Source organism: Neovison vison, chromosome 1 (assembly GCF_020171115.1).
Source record: "Neovison vison isolate M4711 chromosome 1, ASM_NN_V1, whole genome shotgun sequence".
Classification (NCBI taxonomy): Eukaryota; Metazoa; Chordata; class Mammalia; order Carnivora; family Mustelidae; genus Neogale; species Neogale vison.
In genome coordinates, this window is record NC_058091.1 from 267,523,070 (window position 1) to 267,545,134 (window position 22,065).

The 22,065-nt window shown below is 43.4% G+C and overlaps 1 protein-coding gene across 4 annotated transcripts in view; it reads left to right on the forward strand.

Annotated features, from left to right (window-relative positions):
- The window catches only part of EBF1 (EBF transcription factor 1), a 384,990-nt gene that overhangs the window by 141,745 nt on the left and 221,180 nt on the right, over positions 1–22,065 (forward strand). The gene's annotated exons all lie outside the window — the stretch shown is intronic.

Here is a 22,065-nt window from a genome sequence, read left to right on the forward strand (position 1 = left end):
ATCACCATTGCGAACATGCACCTGCTAGGAAGAAAAAAGAATGGAGGAGAGAAGGAGGAGCATTCACTCACATTGTTGCCCAGTTCCCTCTTTTAGTCTGAAATTCTCTCTTTTGGGAAACGCTACATCTGCCCATAGCCATTGTTCAACATGGCAATATATAATAGAGTTTCTGTTTAGTAAACGCATGGCATTCCGGGCCCACCCGGCCAAAAGTGTGTCGGGGTCAAAAGTGTTTACAGTCTATTTGGAAAGTCACAACTTGCTAAGTGAGAAGAGAAATAATGTAAAAGCCGTGTGTGGTTCAGTGCCACCTGAATCCAAGAGTTCAGGGATTGTGAAACGGTAAATTGTGCACTGGGTCCAGCCCGCAGTCTGATGTGCTTTGTTTGGCTTTTATTTCTCGCCTTTTAAATTTGAGTCAATACGTAGAAATTGGGAGATTTATGTAAAAATCCAAATTTCCATCTTCTCTTAAAAAGTCAGAAGGTCTAGCAACATGGGGATGCCATTCCCACATGGCAACAGTTGGCTGGAGCTAGGTACCCTGGACTTGCTCTCCCCTCCTGGGTACCACACCTGCCTGGTTTCTACCCCGGCACAGGGGGATTCAAAGTGGGCATGAGCATGGATTAGAGTGGGCTGGGAAGTCTGACTTTTGGACAAACTCCACCAAATTAGCTCTGAACACTCCCAAGGAGCTCAGCCATGATGACGTTTCGGGTGGTTCACATCAGTCGTTGGTCACCTTTTCCTTTCTCAGATTCAAAGATGTCATACCTGAGGGGTGTCTGCTAGGCCACTGGGGAAATAGCATTACTCTTTCTGTGTGATCCTCAGGTCGCTGCAATTTCACCAGCTTCTGAGCTTCTTAAGACATCTTGTGCGTGTGTGCATGTGTTTGTGTTTTAAAACCTCAAAATAACTTTCATTAAACATCTTCTCTTTGCAAGAAATTGGCTGGGCACGTCCCACATCAGTCAGGTCCTTTTTAGTTCCATAAAGGCCAGACGATAGCACATGAATCGGACTGCACTAGTAAAACATTCACTTGGTCTGAGATTTGTTGGGAAATGACAGTATGAAGAACAGATTGCTCTTCTTTGTTGGCTCGTGACCCTGGACCTTAGGCCTGTCCTGAGTACCTTTTCTTAAATTCACTCACTAAGGATTAGTGAATGGGGTTGTTACATAGAACTTGCTTCTCCCCAAGTCCTGAAGTAAATAGCATCCAGGGGAAGTAGGTAGGAGCGCCAAGAGAAGCTAGGTTCCTGAGTGTTAATCAGACACCTTTGGGCCAAGAAACAGAAAAGCACTGGTAAACATTGGTAAAGTATCCGTAATCCATTTCTCCTTAGCTCACTGCCTCTGTGGAAGCTGGCCTGAAAACTTTCATTTTCCGTAGCAGTTTTAGTGAAACATCTGAGAACAGGCACTACCATTACACCACTGAGAATTGCTTAGAAGTGATACGACATTAATCTGTCAAGTGAAAAATACTGCTGTGGGGAGCAGGACTTATAAACCATGGGAACACATGAACCCTTCTTCCTGGAGGTCTGGATTGAGCTAGGGAATGGGGTTACCAGAAGGGAATTTGTGCTTAGTGTGAATTAGGGGGTAAGTATTCAACAGGTGAGATCTCAAGTGTGGAGATCCTTGGTTACATATTGGGTGGGGGGTGCATTCGAGCCAGAGCACGTTCATGGTTGGGAAAACTCAGGGAAGTTACTGAATACATGCAATGGGGGGAAGGCCTGTGTTTTTTAAGAGGGGCATCTATGGACAGCTGAACGCAAGTTCTAGATTGACCAGCCATGTCTAGATTGGGCATGGGTCACTTTTTTGTCTTCCGTGAAATTATCTTACTTGTTGAGGTGGCCTCTTTTGGGAAAAGCCTGAACATAATTTCTCTATTGTAATTTGTCTTCCTACTGATGAAAATGTTTTAAAAGAGCAAGAAGGGTTATAAATTTGCACACAATCATGGTATGGGAACTATGGTAATATACAAGTTAAATCTGCTCAACTGCTTTTGTGAATTAGAGACAAGTGATTATGGATTAGGGCATTAATATTCATCATTCAATTGGGGAATTGTATAGGATTTCAAAGAGAGTAGGAAGAGGTATAAAAGGGGATGTAAGTTACCGTTCTCCTGGATGCACAGACAAAATCACAAATGTCTGGCATATAAAAGGAGGGGTCTTGAAATCCATTGGCATTTCCAGAAAATACTGCATGACCTACTCCTGTTGCAAATGTGCCTTTTACCATTGCAGGGTGATAAAATGCCACGATCCAACTCCAGAGTACAATTAAGGGTTTGTGTGATACAGCAGGCAGCCATTCCATACTAGAGAGTTTTCATTGTATAATTAAAATAAACTGAGGGGCAGGAGGCAGGAAATGAAGTGAGGGAGGAAGGTCTGGCCGAGGCATATTCAGACATGACATTTTCTGTTGTCGATAACCATCAAGAGGTTGGCTTCTCTGTCCACGAAGACAAGAATGTCACCTGTCAATCAAAGGCAGAGCTCCCGAGCAGGGCTTGAGATGGAAGGAAACCATGTAGGGTCCATCTGGCTCTGGTGGAGCTCAGACTGGCCTCCTCTCAGGCTTTAATTATGCTGTCTTAGTGTCAAGGGTGTCCACATCCAAATTGCTGATGAGTACTGATGAATACGGAGAGATAGCTAGTGCAAAATTTGCTCTTCTCTTTCAAGCTGGGATTCTAGGCCATGCTTAATCCCAGTGGAATAGATAAAAATAACATACCCGAGAAGCAATCTCAGAAAGACTTATATTTTTGAGAACCATTTTAAGCAGTTTTGGCCCTTATTCAGTATACTTGTGTAATGCCCCTGCTCCAGTGGCATACTTTTTTTTTTTTTTTTTTTTTTTTAAGCAGGTACATTCCTCCCAATGTATATTCCTCCACTAGGGTCTTTGTTGCTCTAAGTATATCTTGTAGTTAACTAGCTTCCTGATCCTTTAGCTAAGCAGAAGCTGCCATTGGTCTGCCCTCAGTCCTCCCCTGACATCATCGAGAGGAGCAGATGTGTGAGAAGAAGGCAGATCATGCAGAGCCAAGAAGGGAATGAGGGTTCCACCCTGGGAGAATGATGGGGATGTTTCCAAAGGGCCCTCCATGCTCCCCCCACACCCCCATGCAGGAAACTGGAAGGTCTGCTCCTCACGGCAGCCTATCACTTTCAGCTCCTGTGTAGTCCTTAGGAAGCATATCCATCCTCTAGAAAGGAAGGATTTGTTTCCTTTAAGGATTATTGCAAGTTCTTCAGCATATGCTAAGATTTTTCATGTTGCCATTTTAGGGAAAAATAGAGAACGGGTACTTTATAAACCAAGCTGGGTTTTAATGGAGTCACCCATTTAGTGAAGGGCTTTTACAACAAGCTGCCATAATTCTACTGTGCCCCCCTCCCCATTTCTACACCCGAGGGAAAGGATTCCCTTTCCAGCTCTGCTTTCATGGGCAGCTTTGCCCTGACATGGTTCCTCATCCTTGACAAATTCTACTGGCTTCAATTCTTCTGCTTACCCTCCAGACTCCAGAGTTACAGATCATCATGGCGTAGATTACGAAGGACCCTAGTAACTGAAGGACTTTAGCATCCATTTTGCCTCTCCTACTTACCCAAATCCATTGCCAGTGGCTGCCTGCCCTGCTTTGCTGTGGGGCATAGAAAGAAGGCAGTGCTGTGACAAAGCAGTGACGTTATTCCCAGCACAGAGAGAGGAGGAGCGGTGACTGTCAGGTATTTTCTGTTGCTGACGTTGCCTAATCTTCTTATTTTCTCTAGATCACGAGAGAAGTGCTTCTAAGTGACTTGACTGACCATGACTTACAGCAGTTATGCTGTACAGAATATTCCACATCTTCCCTTCCTCACCCCCTTCCAGGCTCTCCTCTGCCCTCCCTTTCTGCTTCCCATTTCAGCTGAGATTTCAGAGATGGCTCAAAGCTTTCCCAGGCCTACAGGCTGCTCCTGACAATAAGCTGAACATTCTCTTTATGTAAAATCCACTCAGCTCATCTCCCCTGATTCTAGAAGACAGATTAATTCTGGAAGTTAGGTAGGAAGTCTTCTCTTCAGATTCTGTAAGGCACACCTGTCTGTCTAGAAGTTTTTCCATAGGGATCTGGATCTGGTCAGGGATCCCAGTTTTAACACATAGTACAATTGGTATTTATGACTTATTTCTGTGGTCAATTGTTTTTATAGCTCTCTGTACATCTCGATTGTAGGCTCCAAAAGGGCCATTTCATTGTCTTTTTTTTCATCATTAGGTTCTCAGAACCTAGCATGATGTCTACATAGTGGCTCCCAGTAAGGAATTCCTGAATAAATTGAATGAATGGACGTCAGGAAACTTTGGGACTCTGAAAGTCAGCCCTGAGGGATCCCTAAAGACTGTTGCATTAGAATGAGGACAAATTAGAATGATGACAAAACCTAGGTCATTTCGGCCATTCTTTGTTTTTCTCAAACAGATCAAAGCAGAAAAATTCTTCTTTCCTCCCTCATTCCTGCCCTTCTTTCTCTTCCTCCTTGCTTCCTTCCTTCCTATCTGCCTCTCTCCCCTCTTTCCTCCCCTTTCCCCTTTTTCTCCTCTACCTTTTCTCCTTTTTCTTCTCCTCCCTTCCTCTTCCTCCTCCTCCTTTAAAAATATTCTTTTAAGGCTCTTTCCTTGCCTTTGCCATTTCTACCCTTCTCACTCCGAGACAGATGGCGTTAGCCGCGGATGGTCAGATAGACATCCTAGGTGGCCACTGCACTCTGCATTTCTCCATTTATATCTATAAAACCCCACTGTCTCAGCTTCCTTACAGGCCTCTTTATCACCCCACTCCTCCTTCAGAAACCTTCACAGTTCCCGGTTCCCTTGTATATGAAACAGGACACCTGTTTGACATTCAAGATAACTGGTAGGTCATCTGTTAGCACTCTCCCAGACGTAGTGTCCGCTGCAACTTAACCACAGCTCCCACTTACCGAGGGCTTTCCATGTGTCAAACACCGTGCTGAGTGCTTTTTCCCTATGGGGTTCTAGGTCTGGCTTTTATCTCCAATTTACAAATGAAGCCACTGAGACTCAAAGAAGGAAGGTAACTTGACCAAGGTTACACAACTGGTCAGTGGTAGAGCCAGAATTTGAACCCAGGTGGTCTGATTCCATAGACAGAGCCTTTGATAACCAGTTCCTGATGTTTATGTTATCGACACACCTTGTGTATCACCAGATGGGGTTTTATAAAATTCAGTGATACCGTACTAAATTTGGTGGCATCTGCTTTACAATGGAAAGAAAAGATTTTATGTGGTGCCATATTTTAAGGACCCCAGTTTTTCAGAACAATCCTATGTATTAATATCTGAGTTTTATCCACGTCTTCCTTTTCTTATTTTTAATATTGGTAGTAAAAAAAAAATCCCATATGTATAAAATGCATCTTTTCTCTAAGAGTGACATGTTCTTTTTTGTTGCTTCAGAAAGTAGTAAAGAAATACCAGACAGGAACTATTTACAAATATACCAAGGATCCCAGCCTCTTAGTAGATCTTGGGGTCCTTGGCTGAGCTTGTATAACTGAGGGGCAACCCCTGATGATGTACGTGTGCATGTGAGCACGCGGGGGTGTGTTCGTGTGCACAGAGCGTGTGTATTGTACTTATGTGTCTGCAGGAGCAGGGGGACATGAACAGCAAGGCAAGATGAATGATTGTTCTCCACAGCCACTGGCAATATTATTAGGCTTTGACTATAGGTGGTTCTGATTCACTGGTTGCTTTGTGTCAGAATAAGCAGGAAGAATACCTCAAGAAGTCACTCTCCAGATGAGAGTCCCTGCATTTGTATGTGTTCCTGACGTCTTGATTGCGTGGATCCAACCCCTCACATTATCATGCTTCCCAGAACGCGTGTGTGTAGAATGAGCATCTCTTTCTCTCACAGCAAACCTGAGGATTTGGCGCTTGAACGGCTTACAAAAAGCCCCAAGTGCCATATGTTCACTGTTTTTGTTTTCTGTCCACCCCAATACAGCTGGTTGTAAGCTGCAACAGATGATTGTTTTCAGTTTTGTCTTTTCTTGAGGCTAAGAGCTTCACCTTAATGATCTTCAAGGTGGTTGACATTTTCAATTAAACTCTGCTCAGTCAGACAGACATAACTTCTCACAAGAAACTGTCAGGAGCTACCTCCTGCCCAAATGTTACACAGATAATGATTATAATAATAAGTGGTTTCAACTCATCCATGGGCCATCCTTTCATCTGGAGTGGTTTTATATGAGTTGGTCCACAGGGAAGCACCCTTGACGGGGGAGTCACTTCCTGTCAGAGTCCATTTGACCAGTGGGGGGGAGAAGACTAGCTGTGTGAGAAGACTTGACCTTCATCTCCCACCTTTGTAATAGGCTGTGAGGTAAGTAAGGGTGCCCTGCTAAGAAACAGCCTTCCCTCTCTGTCTCCCCAAGATTGTTCCAAGAAATAGAGCAACCAAACAGCATGGCAAAATGGTTGAGATCCTAGACTCTGGAGTCAGACAGACCTAGGTTCAAATCCCAACTCCACCACTTGCCAGATGTCTGGCCTCGGGGAAGTCATTTTGCCTCTCTATGCTTCTGTTTCCCAAGCTTTCACATTCGGCTAATATCACTCTGTCTTGAGAGGATTAGAGGGAAGTATACTCGGATGGCCTAAAATCCTATAGTTCTGCAAATTGCAGTAGATGCTGTCCCAGTTATCACTTTTCCCTTGTCTCACCCCATCTCATGTGGACCTCTCATTCTTTGGCAAATCCTCCCCTTTGGATTTCGTGCTGAGTAAACATCCTGGGCACAGTATCCAAGTCTCTCCCCTCTCAGGAGAAGCTGTTTGCAGGTGCTGTCCCTACATCACCCTTTGGCTGGTTGCTTTGTGGCTCACTCACCAGCAAAGACTGCATCTGACAATGATGCTAACTAGAAGTGGGGGCAAAGGAAACCCTCCCAGAATGCATCAGGGGAAGGTCAGGAGCTGCAGCTGCCTGCCAGCTAAACAAGGCACGAGGACTGGAAGTCGGATGGGGGCTAAGAAAGCCCCTGAGCAAAGTCCTTAATGAGGAAAGTGATAAGAGAGCATGCCAGAGAATTCCCTGAGACTCTTCCAGAATTCCAAATTAGAATATTCAGACTTCATCATCTAGCTTATGTTAACTTGGTTGTCACGTCCCTACAGGATCTTGGGCTCCATAGCTCCAAGAAGGACAGATTTCCACAACGGTTGTTGGTTAGACAATTTCAAAGAGGCACTTTGTAGCCTTGCATCACTTGGGATAGAAGACATGTTTAACCCTCCAAGAATACTTAGTTGGTTGCTTGAAAAGTAGAAGACTGTAGGTTTTCTTACAAATTTGTAACACAAATGTCCACTTCCTACCAAATCACATACCACAGAGCAAAATCTGGTGGTATCACACCCTTGTGTACATAATAAGGTTGAAGTCTTATATTCAAGATACTGGTGATCAAGGTAGCTTCCTTAGAATTGAATTTCAGTATAATTCCATTATTGAGCCGAAGAGACTTTCAGCCTCTTGTCTGTGCCTTTGCTTATTCCTGTCTGTCTTTCTGGTACATCCACTTTCTGGATGTCATCTCCACATCTCATGTTCTAACAGCCTCTTCTAGGAATTCCCCCAACCCAGCTGGAAATGTGTGTCCTTTGAATTTCCATAGCTCTGTGTCTCATGGCGTATTTAGCTTTGTGCCTTAGGGTCAAGTGATTTCTTTGTGTATCTTCTCTCCCTGTCTAGTCTGTAAGTCTTGGAGGATTAGTTTCGGGTCCATCTTTGCATTCCCCAGAAGTACCAGCCTCTGTCCTACACATCTTAAGCACTCACGTATGCGTTGAGTCTGTGAGGAGCACCGAGTCCCCATGGACTTCATTTAATGTGCTCTTTCTTGATGAACGTACTGCAGATAGGAACACCCATGTGCCAGGTTTCTGAGTTACAGCAGAGAGTGAGGTGGGTGCAGCTTCTGTACTCCCTTAGAATGGTGAGAAGGAGAACAAGTAAACACATGTTGTATTTGTGACCTCACAGAACTATGCCCAGGATACCTTAGTCCAGTCTTTGCCAGATCAGGAAAGACTTATCAAAGCTAACATTTAAGTCTATGTCCTGAAGGGAGAAGAACAGCAGAACATTCTGGACTAAATATTTGTGTCTCCCCCAGACTTATATGTTGGAGCCTTAAGCCTCCATGTGATGATATTAGGAGGAGGAGCCTTTGGGAAGTGATCAGGTTTAGATGAGGTCGTGAGGGTAAAGCCTCTATAATAGGATGAGCACCCTTATTTAAAGAGAGAGAGAGAGAGAGAGAGACCAGAGCTCGCTCTCTGTCAGCTGTGTGAAGATAAGTAAGAAGGTGACCAGCAAGTTACCAGAGCCCGACCATGTTGGCATCCTGATCTTGGAATTCCTACCTTCTAGAACTGTAAGAAATACATTTGTTTTGTTTAATCCATCCTAAACTGTGACATTTTGTTAGGATAGCTTAAGTGGATGACTACAACAATGAAGAGAGGGAGAGTGTGAGAGGGCTTGGGACAGAGTCAACAAGGATGGGATCCTGGAGGAGGAGAGAATGCAAGGTGTCTGGGAAACTCTAAGAGGAACGTACTGGTGTGGCAGAGGGGAGGGGAGAGGAAGGTGGGAGGGGACAGGCAAGGCTGCAGTACTATGGTCCTTGTTAGATACATTGGCCTCTCCTGGGGCAGGAGACGGAGCCATTTGAGCCATTTGGAGAATATACGAAAATACCACAGGTTTACACTTGGCCATTCAGGATTCTGTAATAAGGGTAAGGAGTTTCTTTTGATTTTGAAAGGGTCTTCCACAAAACAAAATAACAACATCCCAGTTCTAGGAGCAAAGACTGAGGCACCGGAGTCAGAGTTAAAAATTTCTCCCTCAAAGCCCTGTTTTGCCTTAAAGTGTGAACATGCAGGGTCCAACGCGAGATATTATTCTCAGGGCTCTTGCTGGCAGCAAGGAGCCGTGGAGGGTCTCTTGAAGTGAATGGGAATGTTTCCAGAGTGGCGTATTGAGATAGCACAATGGCCAAGGGTGTGTGTGTGGGGGTACAATGCTCTCGGCTCTCGCTGGTGGGTGCCTGATGAAATGCATCTTGACGTGTCATTGAAGTGCGGAGCCATGCGGCCCCGTGAGGTCACCTGTCCCACCCCCTGTGCGGGCGGATTGTTCCTCAGACTCTCTTTCTCAGCTCGTTGTCCAGTGGCTTTGTGCACCTCAAGCGATGGGGCTTCCACTGCCTCCCTGGGGAAGCCATTCCGCACTCGAATTGAGCCCGTGCTTAAGAAGGTTACCCTGATATTCAGCCCAAGTTTTCCTTTCTGTAATTACATCCCATCCCTCTCTGCTCTACCCCTGTGCGTGACCCCGAGCGATTCTTTCCCTTCATCGGTGCGCCTGCACCCTTGCTCGGGGAGAGCATTTGATCCTCAGGCCTTTTTGTCCTCCCCGAGCTTTGCTTATCCCGGCTGGTGCTGCGGGAACCCTTGTAAGTAGCTCCCGCTGCTGTTCCCTTTAATCCTCGTGGCTTCCCTCCTTTGATTTCTGTCCAATTTGCCTATTTCTTTCAGGGGTACTGAAGGGCCCAGAATGAATCCTACGCTTCCTAACTGTATTATTTATTCATTTTTTATATGGAAAGACTTTCTCAATGATGCTAAACCAGGTTGGGTGGAAAATAAAAATCTTTCAGAGAGACGGAGTTGATGTGAACCCCGCATGCTAGGACTCTGGGCACTTCAGAGGAAAAAGAATTGGAATCCCAGAACAACCCCCCGCCCCGTGCAACCCCAGTCCTCTGATATCCGTGCCCCTGCACTTCCCTGTACTGCTGGGGACAGAGGACGCCTGGGTTTAGGCCATGGAGGGACGGACCCTCCTCCACTAGCCTCATGAATCTGTCTTTTTCTCTGAGGCCACACTTTAGGGTTCACTCCCCTATGACACTGCCTGGTCACCCCCCACCCCCACCTTGCCATAACCAGATTAAAGTCATCTCTCCTTCCTGTGAATTTTCATAGCACTTTCATGGTGCCTGCTTTGGTGCTACTTCTTGTTCTCTAGTCTGTTCATTTACCCCTCAGCAGACATTTATCTAGTGCCTGTTACGTTCATGATATCTGTGGTGTACGTTGGGGTAAGAGGAAGACCAACACAGAGTCAAACATCAAGACAAAATTCTTGCCCTCAGGGAGTTTTTCATCCAGGAGAGGAAGCCAGGCAAAACCACAGGTAGATGCTGGAGGGAGACAGGCTCGAGGGCGTATGGCATGGGGGTGACTTGGAACAGAACACCGTTCCCCCTCGTGGACTGGGAGAGCACGCCTGTAAGAGGGGTCGCTGTCCCGCTCACCGGGATGTCTGGGGATCCCCCAGGATGCCTCGCACGCACCCTCCCTGTAGCCGGTGCCCAGGAATGTGTGTGTGGAGCACGTGGGTGTGCCAGGCAGTGGCTAAGCACTTTGTACATGTATCTCATTAAGTCTTCCCAATAATTCTGCATAGTACTGTCATCTGCATTGATGGAGGAGCAACCATGTGTGAAGGATCTAAAACGTCACAAAGGTGGCAGGAGGTAGAGCCTTGAGCAGAGCTGCTTCACCTCGGGTCTCTTCCCCTATCCGCTGAGCTCTGAACAATTACTACCCTGGGTAATCAGCCGACAGGGGAAATGGAGGGCTGGGAAGAAGACTCTCAAGGGGGTGAGAGAAAGACACTCCTCATACCATCCTCCAGGTCACCTGTCCTTTGCTGGTATTGACAAAAAACAAGGACAGGATCCCCAAAGCGTTTTGAACTGTCAGACAACCTGGGAGCACACAAATACGTATTTATCACAAGCGCCCCTGGGCAGAGAGGATGGAATATTGGGTTTCTCCTTTCTTTTACTGATTTATTTATTTTTTAAGGATCCAGTAGCATCATGTACATTCATTCAGTCCATCTACTTGACTTACCGCCTACGGGGTCGGGGGTGCAGAAGAAAATGGTCATCTGGGCAAAGATAGCTGAATTAAAAAAGAGACATGAGTCATCCGCCTGTTTGGAAAACCTCTGGGTGTTTGGCAGATGTCTGGTGTCATGCAGATACTGTCTTGTGTGGCCGCACACAGTAGGTGTTCCTTACACCACAGTAGGTGTTGTTTGCACATTCGTTTACCTAAATACGTGCCCACCATTCTCAGGACTTTGACAGCTTTGGGGCTGAGAGCTATTCAGTTACACACAACGCACTCCAGTGAAGAAATGGCTAATTGTAGTAGTGGAATGTGTGATCATTTTCAATAGTCACTAAAGGGGAGAAAATAATAGTATTAGTTATTAGTATCAGCCCCCTCCTTATACGGGGCGAGATTTAGCTTAAAATGAAAAAAACAGTATTAGCTAATTAGTATTAGCCCCCTCCTGATGGGGGGCTAGATCTAGTTTTCTCCTTACTCTTTCCGTGTAACTCAGCAAGTGCCTGTGGCTCCCAGGAGGCTTGGTGGGCACGTGGGCTGCCCGAGCTGCAGCGAGCATGTGTCTGTCCTGGCTTTGGAATGTGTCTCTGCTCCTTGGCACCATGGGCTGCGCTTCTCTGTGTTCACCTTTCAGCGTGACCTTGGAGCGTGGCCTCCCTCGGTCGGCTGGCTCCTCGGTGCCCCCTGGCAGATTCCTCGTTCTCATCTGCTCTTGGGCAGGGGAGCAGGAAGGAGGGTCAGAGAGCTGGATAAAGGGCATGTGCCTGCCCAGGGACTTTTTCTGTGGCCGGGCAAAAACTGGGCCCCTCATTGCTCAGGGTAAACACTAGGGTCAGCTTTTCTTTTTAATGGAAGGAGCAGATTTTCAACTTAGAGATCATAAAAAAAATGTGTAGCCGTTAACAACTCAGGCTGTGGAGCCGGCCTTCCTGGATTTCATCCCAGCTCCTCTACTGCCTAGATGAATCTTGGGCACCTTGGCCTCTATGAGTCTGTTTCCACGTCTGCGAAGTGGGCATAATAATAGCATCTACCTTGTAGGCTGGTGGTGCATATAGTCAGCCATATGTGTAAAACATCTAACTCAGGGCCAGGCGGATTTTAGCTTCTGTTTCCTCCAGCAGCGACATTCAGTAACACTGTACGTCAGGCGCTGTGCTGAGCGCTTTTTGGCATTATCTGGTATCATCCTGATGACAGCTACTAAGGACGCTGAGCCCTGACAGTGTTAAATAACTTGGGGATTTGAATTTAAATACCAGCGGGAGGAAACCGGGCTCTGTCCAGGTGTTTAAAACTGCCCATTTTAAGGCCTGTTGAAATTCAAATGACTTATCTGAACTGTGGAAGACCTTTGAGCTTCAGAGTTGAGTGAAGAGGAGGATAACGGAGAGTCCCAGGATCTTTTCCTCTGGAAGCTTCTCATTGCCTCCGTCTTCTAAGTTACCCCTCCTCATCTCTCTACAAAGCAAGGCGGCGTCTCGTTTTTCAGGTGACCTTAAGGGGCCCACTCCCCGCAGTGGGGCAAGGGTAGGGCTGTTCCTGGGTGTGTGTATGTGTGTGGTGTACACGACACTGCCCCTGGCCTTGCGGAGACTCACGAAGGAAGGAGGGAAGGTGCTAATGTGCACGTAAAGGACGCAGGGTTCTAACGTGTGATTCAGCTTCCCTAAGCCAGTCAGGAGGGTCTGGGTCAGCCGAACTGCTCGGTGATGCCACCGTATACATGATACACACACTCAAAGACCCAGCATGCATATGTTCTCATTTCTCTGTCTGTTCTGGACATGGTGAGATCTCCCTGTGGTCCCACATTATGGTCTGGATGTCCTGTCTTCTTCGGGATGACAGACACGGAACAACGGCAAGTCGTTTTTTTGTTCTTTGTTTTTTTGTTTAACGGTTCAGTGAAAGCCAAACACAGAAAGAGTATTTAAAACTTTCTGACATGACTAGAGCTTGTCCTTCCGTGTGGGTAGAAAGGAAAGGAGGTGCTGAGTATCTTAAAAGATCCGTGATCCAAATGTATTCATTCAGGGTCTTTCTTTTGAGGACACGCCTACACCCAATTTATTTGTTTTTGTGTGTTTACCTTAAAATGAAAAAAAAAAAATCCCAAAGATATCGAGCACTTATTATTTCTCCACCCAGGTATTAGATTATTTAGAGTTTCAACACACTTGGAGAAAACCACTCACAGGTAAGGGTCCGTGGATGCGGAGACATTAAGTCACTTGCTGAACGGGACTAGTAAGCAACCCCACAAAGACGCAGTCCTGGGTCTTTCTGTTCTCAGCTCTCTTTCCTCTAGCTCATGCCTTTGAAAAGGTGAAGACAAACAAATGAACAATCCATGAGTCCTTTGATGAGTAGCTTAAAGATATTTTATTTACTCCTCAGTAAAGAGAAATCTGTATTATTTTTCTGAGTATCCCCAAAGCCCAAGTAAATCCTGTTGTATTAAGAATGTGACTGGGAAATGTTAGGCAAACAATTTATTGATTCCCTCATCTCTGGCTGACAAGGTAGCTTGTTGGGCACCTCTTTCCGTGTCTTCATTTCTGTTGTAGTTATGTTATCCTTCAGAAGGATGACGGACGCCTATTGTACTAAGTTCTCCTCCTTGCAGCTGGACTCACCCTTCTTTCCTCCCGTGGAAAACAGTTCCAAACCTTCCTTTATAAAAAAGATGACTTGAATGTCAAATTAAATTTCCCTTCTGTGCCTTGAATTTTTATTTTTCAAAATCTAAATAATACCCCATACATACATATTGTTCGTCATTGATGATGAAAAATAACAAAACAGCAGCAACAACAACCAACAAAGACAAAAGACCCACAGAAACTAAGCCGGGGCTCCGTCTGTCCCGAGCTGGGGACAGACTCCTTTTACCTTGCCAGAACCGGAACGTGGATTTGAAAGTTCTGAGAAATCTGAGACAAGAATGTCCGTAACTCAGTAAAATTAGTGATAAACTTGTAAGGACAATATCCATCCATGGGGATCCCAGACAGTGCTATGAAAGGACTGCAGACTTCCAACATTGCACTTTTGCCTTCTGTGGATCTGCAGGAAACTTTATACGAACTGAGATTACGATGGTCATGAAATGCGAGGGTGTCTTTTAAAGGTGTGTTCTGGGAGTCCTGTACCAACAACCTTGGAATGGTAGTTGCCAGCATTTTAATATTCTCTGAGCTTCAGGGAGCTGGAAATTATGAAGTTAATAGAAAAAAAATGTTCGGACTGATTATGTAATAAATTATATAATGTTGTAATTATAAAGTATACCGTGAAATAAATTCCTCATGCCGACAGGGTGCATTCTAAAGAAGATGTATTATTGAATGGCTCTCTAATTTTAATATTCTTAAATGAATAATTTTTATATGGTATAAAGGCAAACATTTAAATTTCCTTTTACTCCATCTTCCAGAGAAAACTGCCGTCTGCATTTTGGTATGTCTTTTGTACTTGTTTTTAATGCTTACATAAATAGATGTTTTGAAATCTATGGATGTGGGGACATTATATATATATATGCTTCAGTTACATCTTTAGCCTTCTTTGTTGCTCTTAACTTTTATTACCATGTATTTTTTGAACATGTTTTTAATGACTGCATAATATTACATTGGGTGGATAGATCATCATTTATTTAACCAATCTGCCAGTGTTAGACATTTAAGTTTTTAATTTTTCATTATTATAAATAATGCTTTGATGAGTATCTCTGATTTCCTTATGATAGATTCCTAGAAGTGCAATTATGGGATCAAAGGATATGAATGTTTTTAAACTCTTAATGCAATACCAAAGTGCTTTTCTGAGAGGCTGTGCCAGTTTCCACTGCCCCCACTCCTCCATGGGTGAGAGTGCTCGCCTCCCTGTACCTCACTGGCCCTGAATGCTATCATTTGTCTTTGCCATTTTATTAAGGAGCATCTGGGTGTTTGCTAAAGTTAAGGGGGGAAACCACAAAGAGAAGCAGAAGTTTAAATTCCAGACAATAAATCAAAATTGGTAAAGGCATTCTGGTTCTTCCAGAAACATTTTTGTCTTTAATTCACAGAACAGGATCTCTTGCTCCTGTGAAGGTACCTCAACACTTTGCAGCCTCCTAGATTACTAGTTGCCCCTAAGCCTCTTGATGTATGTTCCTGTGTTTCACTAATTCACCTTAGATAGGGAATTAGAAATTTTACCACCTTGCTAATACTTCTAAGTCATTCTGTGTTTTCCCTGTGTTCAACTATAAGTTATCTCTTATACTTCCCTGTATTGCCAGAGCATTTTGAGTTTCCTCAGCAAACTAACGGGTTGAAAAATGACAAGTTAAGTCAAAGTTTGATTTGCTCCATAATACTGAATATTTAATTTTCTTGAGATGTCTTAGAGAATTGGCTAATAGTACAGTCTTTGAGAGTGCTGTGAAAAATTCCACAAAGTCATCTAATTCATTCCTCTATCCCAGGATCCAATCAGCCCAAACTAGGGATAGGGTAAAGAAGCAAGGCAATTTTCATTTCTCAGTCATAGTACTTAAGAGTGACCCAAACACCTGTTTCTCTTGATCTGTGGCTGGTCAGTCAGCAAAGAAGTGCAGAGTCTGCTTCCTTCACTACCAATCACCAGCAGCACAGTTGTCAGAAGTTCCTGCTGAAAGTTATGAAAGATGGTGGGTCAGAATGGGTTTCCCTTGGCATTAAACAACAAACTCTGGAAATGGGGAACGTTTTGTTGGCGATAATTACTGTTGTCCAAATCCAGATAAGCCGTGAGAGCTGCTAGTTTGATGAAGACTGTCATTAGTGATGGTCTCACTCAAAGAAAAACAGGCTCTTGTAGAAACATGGTAGAACTTTCAAATTTGTCCAAGATGTGAAAATAGGCTATGGAGTAACCCAAGAAAATCACGAATGAGTATTTTGAGTGGCAGAGGTGGTATAACTTGATGAGAAGAGGAGCAGGGATTATTCCTGTCTGCTCTGCCTCCGCCCTGGGATAAATTACATTGTTTTGTTTTCCCTATCTGTAAAATGGAGTATTTTTATTACTACCCCACCCCGCCAAATCTCTCAGAAATGTGAAAAAATCATTTTCAGTTCTTAGGAAGTGTGGAAATTCACAATGTGATAATTAGTTTCCCAAAATGGGTCATATGACCATAATTGTATTTGGAAGGCTGGAATCATTTTAAAGGAAAAAGTATCCAAAATGTCCTCATTTCAGATCAAATGCTGAATAATATGGAGGCGCCTTTGCTGGTGGCGGTGGAGTGGCTTAGCCATCCAGCCAGGAGGTGTGCCGCTCTGGGCGGGCGGAGCAGCCGGGTCTGCAGGCACACTGGCCAGGCTCAGAGGAACCTCTCTGCAGACCTCATCACTCCCTTTGATTCCAGCATTCCTCAATGAGTCATTTGCATGCTCATTTTTGTTCCGTTTCCCACTGGCAGGGTCTGTTAATTACTAAACAGGGGAGACTGAAGGAAAATAAAGCAGAGTGAGTCCTGTTTGCTGAAGTTTCGTTGGAGGTCCAGTAATTTGAATTGGCAGCCAGAGAAAAGAAATGCAACAGATACACCTGACTAACTTGCATTTCGTATTTCTAGCACTCAAAAGTACAATGCTTATGGTAATGAATTTTATCTATTACGAGGGAAAACAATCACCTTTGATGACATTATAGAATAAACACATTTAACAGCATGCTGAATTGCTGAAGTATCATTTTCAACGACCTCATTAGTGTCACTTAATTAAAACTTCCTGCTCTTGACTTTGATGCTGGTACAGGCAAAAACACAGAGGGAATTGAACAAACAACAAAAAAAAGGGGGGGGTGCATTTTCTAGTGATAAATCGCAGAGGTTGCTAATGAAACCAAATTATGTACCTTTTCCTGCAACTCCTATAAAATAATATGAAACACGCAGCAACTTTGCATCAAACAAATTAATCAGCTGTCAGCAGATTTGCCTTATAATAATCTCTTGCACTTATTGATCATTTAAAAAAGGGGGGGGCTCTTTTTTTCTCTGTACACAAGCATTAGGTTGGTGATAATTAAAGCCTCAGCTTCAGAAATGCCATAATAACCGTTAATTAGCAGGATGCTATTTTCAACATAATTTGCTAATTAGGCAGTGAGCTGCTATAGTGTATATACCTAATTATGAAGGGTCTTGTGCTGTAGACACATGTGACTGGAGTGTAAATGACACCATTATAGGGGTCCTAGAGGATTTTTAAAAAATATAGTTTGTTGAGAAGTGCTCAGATCTTTAGGGACTTCTTCATATAAGGAATCTTACTCTTGGATATTTTGCATGAGATTTAGAAGAAGAAACATTATATGGAAATAAACCATCTCTTTCATCCAGACGGTGGACAGAGAATGGATCACTGATTCTACAGGGGCTTTGTTGTCCAGTGCCTGGTATAAAGGCTGATAATTTAGGCACTGAACTTGTGCTTCCTCCACTAGTAGAGTATTATTCTCTATTTGCCTGCTACACACAATTCATCTGTGGACCAAGATGCTGTAAATCCTTTAATGCTATATGCCTACCGCACCTTGATTTTTCTGCCACAGGCTGATAACCTATAACGTGTATCTCCTTGACTGTCTCTTCTCCCTCCAATGTTTCCCTCCACGTCATAAAGAAAATCTAGACTTTTCAAAAATGCATGTTTATTTCTGCCCGGATTTTCTCCAGCCCGTTCCCTAACTGCCTTGGGTTTTAATTTTTTTTTTTTTTTAAAGAGAGGAATGATAAAGTAGGAAAAGTAAGGATGAGCTCTCATGCAAAAGTCTCAAATTATATGCATATTAGTAATATTTATGAGTTTAAATTTGGCTTTTCAGCGGAGCATAAGCAGAGTGAGATCATTTGCAGATATATAAACTAGCTTCCAGGATCATAATAGCCGATTTCTTTTAAATGTTTTACCTTGTTTCAAATAAAACTATATTTCTTTATTCCCTTTAAACGAAATGAAAACTTAATTCAATAATAAATGAGCTTCAGAGCAGCACAAGAGTCACTTAACTTAAATCTTTTTGTAGAGGTTCCCACTTAAGCAGCTTGAAAGACAGTAAATCATGCTGGAGAACGGACATCCCAATTTCATTGCCGCGCTGTAGAGAGCTGAATTAATGGCCTTCTCTTTAGAATGTATGGATGCGCTTTCCAGCTGCTGAGCCTGACAGTGTTATAGCTCAATTAATGTGATTTTGATGTAATTGCAGATAGGGAACATCGTGCCGAAAAATTATCTTTTTTCATAAGAATTACATTTTATCATCCAGATGTGAGGAGGAGGGTTTCGAGTCTGCCTAGGATAAGTTACAGGGCGCTATTTTTATTTTTATTATTGTGTCTTTAAAGGAGGAAGAGATGAATGAATCAAAAGACTTGTTAGACACTGAGCACTTACTATGTGCCCTGCCGTGTGCAAAGCACTTTACTCAAACATATCATTTAATCTCCACCAGCCTGGGATGGAAGCCCTGTTATCATCCCCATTTTACAGATTAGAAAAATGAGTCACAGAGAGATCAAGCTGGTAAGGGGCAGACGTAGGATTGGACCCCCGTGTATCTGACATTCTGAGATCTCAATTAACGGGTTGTGCGGGTTGCCTCTGTATATGGCCATCAGAAGCCTCGGGTAGAAGGTGGTAGAATCCATGCATGTTTAAATGCTTAGAACAGTTTCTTAGAACATCATAGTATGGTGTTCTGAGAAATAGGTTTTAGTCAGGTCGTCTGGGTGTGAAGCCAAGATCTACAATTTTCTAGCTGTGTTTGACTCTAGGTGAACTATTTAAATCCTCCGAGCCTGAGTTTCCACAGCTGTACAGAGAGAATAATAATGGTGACTCTCTTGTACAATTTGTCACAAGCATACAATGAGAGAATCTGTGCTCAGAACAGTGCCTGGAACATAGTAAGTGATCAGTAAATGATAGCCATGCTTACTGTTAGCTAAACTCAAGCCAGCAAGGTTGTCTGTCCCGTCTAGTGCAATTTTCTTTGCCCCATCTTATCTGTTGGGTGCAGACTGCCTCTGGGAACTTGGCTGCTGCCAGTGCTTTCTGGGAAGGACCCGGAGTGGTTTTTAGCATAATATGGGCTGTGCCTACTGGTATTGAGGTAAGAGGCATTTTGAGCCATTTAAATTCCTATGTTATTAGAAGGAGGCTGGTGATGCAGGCTCAGAGAACGGTAAGCTGGGTACCTGTCGGGGGGCAGAGCCTTCCCCTTCCCCCTGTGCTCAGCCCACATGCATGAGCAAAGCACTGTACAGGATGCTACACCGGGGGCTCCAGGAGAAAGAAAGAAGGACAAAACGGTGGCACCACCCTCATGGATTTATGAACTAAAACAAGTCTCAAGAAATCTCTTGAGTTCATTATAGGAAATCCAGTTAAGAAAAGAGCACAGGGAAAAACAATGAGGATGACAATGACGATGATGGTAGCTGACATTTAATGAGTGCTTACTATTCGGCAGGCACTGCAGGATTATCCCATTCAGGGCTCATAATATCTCTACAGATAAGAACTAGTACTATCCCTACTTACAGTTGAGGAGGAGGAAAGATCAGAGAAGTTAAGTCACTTGCCCAAGGAAACAGAGCTATGAATCTTTCTCCATGTTCTCATCTCAGCCCGACCTACTGCACAGAGTGCAGCTTCCTGAAATTAACCCCAAGGTATGAGGGGAGGGAAGGCGTCAAGAGATTTGGATTACTTTTACTTCTCATCATTCCTAACATCAACAAGGAAGACTTGTTTTTCCCTTGGCCCATCCCTTTGTAAATAATAATGTCTTCTATTGGTGGTTGTATTGATTGAGTTGCAATTAATAAATTACTACAGTCTCTATGGACAAATTTATTAAACAATCTATCATACACAAATAATGTATAATAAATCCTGGGCATTTTCATTGCCGTGGGTCAATAATTTAATTTAACTATGGTAGTTATTTCTAATGATACACAGGATTAGAACATTTTAATATAATAATCCTAATTTGTATGGTGATGGCATTACTTCTTATTGTTACCTTCAGAATCAACATGTAAAAATTAATTTTAAATTTTGACACCATGTGGATGCATTTATATAACAAAAAGTATCACCATTTGATTATAGGCTGACCTGAATAAAAATGAGCCAGAGTGCTTGGTATAATCGTTGAAATACAGACAAATATGCATAGGTAGGCTTCATTATTTTTGTAAAAAATAGTTTTAGAAAGGATTTTTTTAGCTGTTGTTAGAAATGTACCTCATATATCAGAGGCACATTTTAATGGTGGAAGTGTAAATAAAATGTATTGAACAAGTCTTACTTGCATTCATGGTTTTGCCTTCTAGTAAGCTTCCAAGTTTGAGGCTTTGAAAGAAATTCCTCTTGTACCATTGGATACATTTTCTAATTTTGTCCCATTTCTATTCCACTAGATTTTGTTTCTGGACAGGCAAGTAGTGGCAGGGGCACCTCGGACCATATCTGTTCATATTGTGTTAACATACTAATTCTCTTCTAAGAGCATCATCTTCCCCTACTTTGCAAACAATGGGATAACTAATTGGGTAGCAAGTAATACCCCCTCATCTCTACCCACCACACCCCTACCAAATAACAGCAGCTTAAATCAGATAAAAATGTATTTTTTCCTTCTGTTTAGGAAGCCTGGAGATAGTCCAGAGCTCCATGGCTTTTATTTTGTGGCTCTGCTGTGCATAGTTTCAATTCACAAAGTACCTAATGGTCCCAAATGGCTGCTGGAGCTCCAGCCTTTACCTCCACATCACAGCCGGTGGAAGGAGGAAGGACAGAAGAAGGGCATGCCGTTTTCCTTTTAAGGCACTCAAGGAAGTTACACTTAACACTTCTTTGCACATCTCCTTTGACAGAAGTAGTCACATGGCCACATGGGAGGGCAGAAAATGTAGGGCAGCTTTGTGATCAGCTGAAAATCATGGGTCTTATTACTAATAGGCTCTGCCACAGTCTGTCTTACCTTTTAGGAATCATAGACCCTTTGGGAATCTGATGAAAGCTATAGAACCTCTCACCTGAAAAATACACGTTGGTAGAATTTTACATGCAATTTGAGAGAGTTCAAGGACTTCTTAAAGCCAGGTATCCATGAATCCCTTGATTAAAATAATTCATTTTTCCTTTCATTCACTCATCCAATTATTCATCATTTATTCATTCAACAAATATTGTGCACTCACTGTATGTTTGCTTTATTCCTGACAATAGAGAGGTGAACAAGACAGACAAGGTCTCTGTTCTGATAGCTCTTATATTCCGGGGGGAACTAGACAACGAACAAGACAAAAGTGATACATGCTTTGAGGAAAATAAAGCAGACTGATATAATAGAGAGTTGACTGATGGCCAAGGGTGAGAATTACTTTGCATTGGACAGTCAAGGGAGTCTTTCCTGGAAATCTGACTTAGTGAGACAGAGCTGACCTGTGATGAGTGAGGGATGGGGAGGAATATGTCAGGCAGTGAGAACAGCATTTGCAAAAGGGAATGACTTCAGTAAATTTGAGGGTCAGAAAGAAAGTGGGGCAAAAATATCATGGGTGGGCTTGAAGAAGTAGGCAGGAACTAGGCCATCGTAAGGGGTTTGGGTTTCATTCTAAAAGCAGTAGAGACCATTTGGAGGGTTAGGGAGGAAGGTTTGTGATTCGGTTAATCATTTTTAAAAGATCATTCTGGAAGCTGTGAGGAGAACAGCAAATGAAACCGACCAGTGACACTGGACCCTTCTGCTGTAGCTGATATAAAGAGAGAGGGATGTATCCTTTGCTTCTCATGTCTGTTTTGAGCAAGTGAAGGAGATTTGTTTACCTAGTGGCATCCAGAGGTTGTGTTCTTCTGGGCCTTATGGTGTGATTTTACCAACACACTGAAACGTTTGTATGGTTAGAGACACGAAGCACCTTAACCACTTTTAAAATCAC